Genomic DNA, 6,674 nt, shown 5'->3' on the forward strand with positions numbered 1-6,674 from the left:
AGTTGAAAAAAATCAACAAGCATCTTTCCTCAGGCCATCAGACTCTTCAATATGGACATGTCCACCATACTGATCCCTAAGGAGTCCTTATACAGTCACTCTATTGACATCCTGCACACTACACTGTTACTACATGTGGCACATCTGCACATTAGCATATCACTAAAACTGTTTCGAGAGTTAATCTAGTAAGAAAAGTACATAGACAACATTTGGATAGTTTTAGTACTTCAGGAACAGTAGGTCGTTAGATCATGTTTAAAGACTCAGCTGTTCATCTAGAGGAAGTTCATTCCACTACACTGAGCTCAGAACAGAGAAGATTCTTGGTGCAAGCCTTCCTTGTAAATGTGAACATGTGACTCATCAGACAAGGCCTTCTTCTTCCTTTGCTCCACAATCCAGTTCTGATGGTCATGTGTTCATTTGTTTGAGTTTTTATTGGTGGACATCAGCATGAGCAATCTGACCGCTCTGCAGCTACGAGAGCTAATAAAGCTGTTCACTGTTTGTTTTTCCTTGTATCCCAGGAACACCCCACATCACCCCTACTGGAAATTCAATATCAGTATAAACTCCTGGAGTGGATGTAAGTAATGAACACTTTAAAACTACTAGTCAACTCTTACTACCCATCATCAACATAGATACCAATACCCACAAGAATTTCAGAAGGTGAACTTTATCTTAGTCTGGGCAGCATTATTAATAGAGATATCGCTTCTGGTTTGAAGAGCAGATTAACAGAAATGAGTTTGTGGTTTGACTGAGGGACTTTTTGACTCAGAGATCTAAAAGGTACAGGAAACCTGACTGCGGTTTGCATCTAAAGTGAGAAATCCAAATCTTCAGCTGTATTAATAAATAAAATAAATGGAAATATGTGCAGCTTCACTCACATCACACACCAAATGTACTTTATTTGACTTCATTAGAATGTCCTGTACCACTTTATTCACCTCAGAGTTTGTGCTCATACACGACGTCCTGCTGTATCTTCATCTCTGAATTTAGGCAGAGAAAAAAAAGAACAAGCAGATGAAAATTTATGTCATTTAATGGCAGTAATGATGTAAACTAAACGTTTACATGAATAACAAAGAGAACCAGTGCTTGGCATTGTGACGGGGAAAAAACTGAAACGTGTTACTTCTGTGGTTAGTTAACAGAAGCCTGTGCGCTAGGGGCCGAGGGTTAATGGTGGCGATGGAGAGATTAGCTCGATGTTTTGCACGTCACCTCATGACAGCACAACAATTACACAAAGCTTGATGTTAATTGCTAACTTCAGATCAGAGATATTCAACCACATACAATGTTTATTTATTTATTTATTTATTTATTTATTTATTTATTTATTTATTTATTATTTTTTTTTAATGAAGGTCAAAATTATTAACGTGATTAAAGATGAACAATTCATGACAAGTGATGTTGTTTTTGTTCCTCGTAGTCATTCTTGACGTTAACATTTCAGACTTCATGCATGGAGAAAACCTTGAACTTCTTTGTCTAAATGTCTTGAAACGTCCTGCTTTCGTTATGACTTTATTTATTTTAAAGATGATGTGTAATCACTTCACAAATCACACGGTGTCATGATGCATTTAGGCCTACAGTATTTGATGCATCTGTGAGCCATTTTAGGCTTTTCAGTCATTCACAGAGCACAAAAAACATTTGAATTGATTTGGAGGACAGCATGTAATTGAATAAACTCATACCGAGGATGATGGTATTTGAACTGCTAAACTTTTTTTTTTTCTCGTTCCAGTGAAATAGCTGAAACACTATGGTGCTTCTACGTCTGGACCACAGTCTACCAGACGGCTCCTGAACGAGAGGTTCGGTGATGAAGGTTTTGGTCAGACTAATTCATGGTAGTGTGAGTTTTCAAGATTGTACAGTTGATGTGCGTTGGAGTTATGTGGAAATTCACCATCATTTTATATATAAATAAATGTTATGGTTAGTTCTGTCATCCAAGTGGGCAGTGCAGTGCAGACTTAGTGGTTAACACATTTTTTCACACCTCTAGGGCTGGGGGTTTGAGTCCCACCTCTGCTCTATTTGCACGGAATTTGTATGTTCTCACCGTACTCTGGTTACTTCCAACAGTCTAAAGATAAACGGAGGTTTTGTACATTTCTAATTCCGTAGCATGCAAGTGTGTGTGACTGTGCTAATGTGATGTCAGGGGGTTCCCTGTTTCGTACACAATTTCCCCTGGGATAGGCTCCAGGCTCCTTAGAAGGCTAAGTTCCTGAGAAGCTGGATGGATGGATGGATTTCTGTCACACATGTTGGTTATTAGTAGTGCATAGACTGCTGCTGGTGGTGGTGGTGGTGGTGGTGAGGTTATCTCTATCAGTGCTAATGCTTCAGGGTCTACTTATCCACTATACTATCTACCCAACAGGCTTTTTAGACCAATGTTACTCTTCTACCCTGACCATGTAAACCATCATGAGGATGTGTTGATACAAATTACTTCTGCTAAATGCTGTACATGAAAATCTGAGAACTTTCACCCTCTTAACTGTTTACACTGTGTGTTTCATCTCGACTGTGAGCTGCTTTGGAGAGCAAAACCATCTGTAAATGTAAAGGTTTTTTGAAATCAACAAATGTAAGCTAATAATTTTGTGCTAACTAAGTGGATTAAACTGCTTTTTATGACTTGTTTGTCATCATTTTGCTAAATTCGGCCTGTTCCATTGTGCAATATTAGGAGCGAAGCGTGTGGTGAAGTGGCTGTCAGATAAACCCATGACCTAATTTACTTCCTGTCCGCCAACACCACCACCCCCACCCCCCACTCACCACTTCTCGGTGTATTTCCATTTTAATAAAGCTCTGAAACACCACTCTATAATCACCTGTACCCTACATGCGTGTTTGTGTGATTTCTCTCAGTATGAAACATTAAATCAAAAATAAAACACTGTGTTGAGTCACACACTGGAACAGTAAAATAATCACTGAAGAGGTGGTGTGAAGAACGTACTGTAATTAACCTGAAGTTGATCGAGCAATTTTTTTTTTCTTAACGATAATTTTAGCTTTTAAATTATTTATGATACATCTTAATTTTTATCTGTTTATCATTACTCTGAATGGTTTGTTCCCCTTCTCACCTCCGTTGCAGCATTTAGAAACATTCTTTCCTTTTTACCAGTCTGTCCTTATTCCCTCGGCTGGGGTTATCGTAGCTAGTCACGTTACTGAGAAAACACAAACCCTAAAGAGAAGAACTGAATGTTACAAAGCACTGAAACTGTCCAGTAAACATCACCATATCAATGATTACACACTTTTAATTCATTCATGTCGCCTTGAGACGTCCAGATGATGGAGCTGACGGAGCTGTTACTATAGAAACGATAAAACGAGTGCATCGATATAAACCTGTCACTTGCAGCTGCATTACTGACCAATCAGAATGCAGAATAGTGTTGTGTTGTAATTTGAGTGTTTTTTTTTGGGTTTTTTTTAAATAAGTAGATTTTGGTAAAAAAGGTCTAAATGCTATAAATGTAACGTTCACGTTCCTAATCTTTATCCTCAATTCTGAGGATATTTTTGTTTGGTTCATTTAATTCAAGATGAAATGTTTTTTTTTGCTGTTTTTTTTGTTTTTTTGTTTTTTTTACAGAATTTGACTTAATGAAGTCGAGTTTAATCTCCATCTAAAGTCAAAAGGTTATCAGATTCTAATTATCATGGGGGTCTTTGGACCTTATACCCACACACACACTCTCTTACACACACTGTTTAAAAATGATTCTAAATATAAAAGGTGTGAGTTCTCCTTGGCATAGTAAGATAAGTGTGATAAAGGAAGTTTCAGTATTAAACCACGCAAACGTACTGCATCTAAAAACACACACGATCATGAGAAACTTCCAGAGACCTTGAACTCATTGAATGTTGCACAGGTTAAAATAATAAATGTTATAATAATACGATAATAATATAGTGATGATGATATTGATATAATGTTTATTATAAAGTAATAAAGATTATAAATCAATTCCTTTCACAGAAACAGATTGTCACTGGATTCATTTTTTCATCATCATTTTAACTGAAATAACTGCAGCAGATTTTGTCTGTAAAACTCTCCTATATGTTCGGAGACTTCTCAGTTTAACAGTTTGACCTTTTTTAACACAACAAAACCACAAAGTGTTGCAAAACCACAGTATAACAGATCGTGCTTATTAGCACCACTTGGGGTCGCTGCTCTTCAGGGTATGTAGAGATTCATACACTAGTTTTGAGTCGATTCCTCCGGCTCCTCGTACTTATGTGGGGGTAGGTAGGGAGGGAGAGAGAGAGAGAGAGAGAGAGAGAAGATATTGCAAATATAAAATAATCGACTTATATTTGGAGTCGATATGTGAATGTTTACATAAGGAGCCGACTGAAGGAGTCGACTCGTTCATAATTAAAAATGTTAAAAAGGATGAGTCCATATATACGTGTGTGTGTGTGTGTGTGTGTGTGTGTATGTGTTTGTTTGTGTGTTTGTTTGTGTGTGTGAGTGTGTATGTGTTTGTTTGTGTGTGTGAGTGTGTATGTGTTTGTTTGTGTGTTTGTTTGTGTGTGTGAGTGTGTGTGTGTGTTTGTTTGTGTGTGTGTGTGTGTGTGTGTTTGTGTGTGTACGCGTTAGTGAGTACCTGAGCAAAACTGTAAGTAGAATTAACTCTCTATATGTATATGTATATATATATATATATATAAACAGTAACCTGATCACGTGATGGAACCGAAACTCCTGGAGCGGCGAAAGGTCACGTGTTAAAAACACGCACTGCTAATGGCAAACTTTTACTTCTATAAATCTGAATCACACGTGCAAAGCTTCAGGTGAACCGATTTCTGAGCATTTAGGTGAGATTTTACTTTCAGTTTTATTCACATAACGTCACGTGTAACTCCGAGCTATAGCACAGACAAGTGTGTGTTCAATCACATGATCACGTGTGCAAACGTCAAAGGACTCATATCTCACTAATTGCACATATACTAGTGAATTGCACATATACTAGAGCAACACGCACACGTAGGTGGGTCTAATGTAAGTAATGACCGTGCGCGCGTGCTGAACCGAACTGAACCGAACTGAGCGCGAGGATGTCCTGAGTGCTGTTCTGGGACGTTTTGGTCTCTGTGGCTTGTTCCGACGTCACAGTGCGGGGATATTATCTAGAACCCGCCCACCACGGTGGTCCTGAGCGCGAGCGCAAGAGAAGCTTGATGTCACGTTCTTCATGTGAAAGTGATGCTGATTTCTCTTCTCTTCTCTTCTCTTCTCTTCTCTTCTCTTCTCTTCTCTTCTCTTCTCTTCTCTCCTCTCCTCTCCTCTTCTCGCCTCTCCTCTCCTCTCCTCTCCTCTAATCTCCTCTTCTCGCCTCTCCTCTCCTCTCCTCTCCTCTCCTCTCCTCTCCTCTAATCTCCTCTTCTCGCCTCTCCTCTCCTCTCCTCTTCTCTTCTCTTCTCTTCTCTTCTCTTCTCTTCTCTCCTCTCCTCTCCTCTCCTCTCCTCTCCTCTTCTCTTCTCTCCTCTCCTCTCCTCTCCTCTAATCTCCTCTTCTCGCCTCTCCTCTCCTCTCCTCTTCTCTTCTCTTCTCTTCTCTTCTCTTCTCTTCTCTCCTCTCCTCTCCTCTCCTCTCCTCTCCTCTCCTCTCCTCTTCTCTTCAGTCCTCTGCTCTTCTGAAACCGGTGAGTGCTGCTTTGTTTCTCAGTCTTTCTGTAACTTCCTGCTCTCATGATGTTGTTTCTGTCTCTTGTTTTCTTCTAATCCATGTTTACATATGAACTCTTCATGCAAAGTTTATCACGTGTCGTGTTCCATCACGTGTCTAAATTCTGAACTGATGCTTTGTGATTTAAACACAGTTTACTTTAAGCGTGTGCAACAGCTGAGGTTTAGGCTTGTATTTGGTATAAAGACACTTTTTATCATCTTGCACCGACAGCTAAAGAACAATAAATAAAGATGTTTAAGGAGACACTCGGAGACACAACATTTCCAGGCACTTGTGAGAGACTTCGTGTGAGATATTAATAATAGATCTCCTTATTGGTGTGAGCAGCACGTGTACGTGGTGAAGACATGCCCATCTCTACAATTTATACAGAGATCATTTATCTTGTGTGATAAACCCAGACACTTGTCCTCCATTTACATTACTGACCACTGATATGTCCAGGAAACTCAACCCATTTATCATGGAGGATCAGAGACCCCACAGATCCAGGGTCCGGGGTATGGTTCAAGAACATATTTCCCATTTTTCTGTGGGTTTAATCCAGGTTCTTCGGGTTCTCCGGGTTCCTGATAGATCATCCTGGCTTTCTGTGAATTGGTGTCTCATCCTAGGTGTATTCCCTCTTCACAGCCCTGTGTTCCCGGGACAGACTCAGATCAAGCCCTGATCAATTAGTCGTTTTAAACTCATCCACTTCCTGCATCCACTGCTGTGGGTTGTGCAACATTTTATCTCCGAGTACAGAAAAGTTCAGTTCCAGCGATGATGCAATAGTCGAGACGCATCAACCATGACGCTGAGTATCGCTATCAGCCTGCAGCGTTGCATCACTACAGGACTAGGATGCTAAACATTAAATGACCTGATTTACTGACTGCATGTGCACATGAATGGCAGC

The sequence above is a fragment of the Tachysurus vachellii genome, chromosome 7 (genome assembly GCF_030014155.1).
Source record: "Tachysurus vachellii isolate PV-2020 chromosome 7, HZAU_Pvac_v1, whole genome shotgun sequence".
Taxonomy (NCBI): Eukaryota; Metazoa; Chordata; class Actinopteri; order Siluriformes; family Bagridae; genus Tachysurus; species Tachysurus vachellii.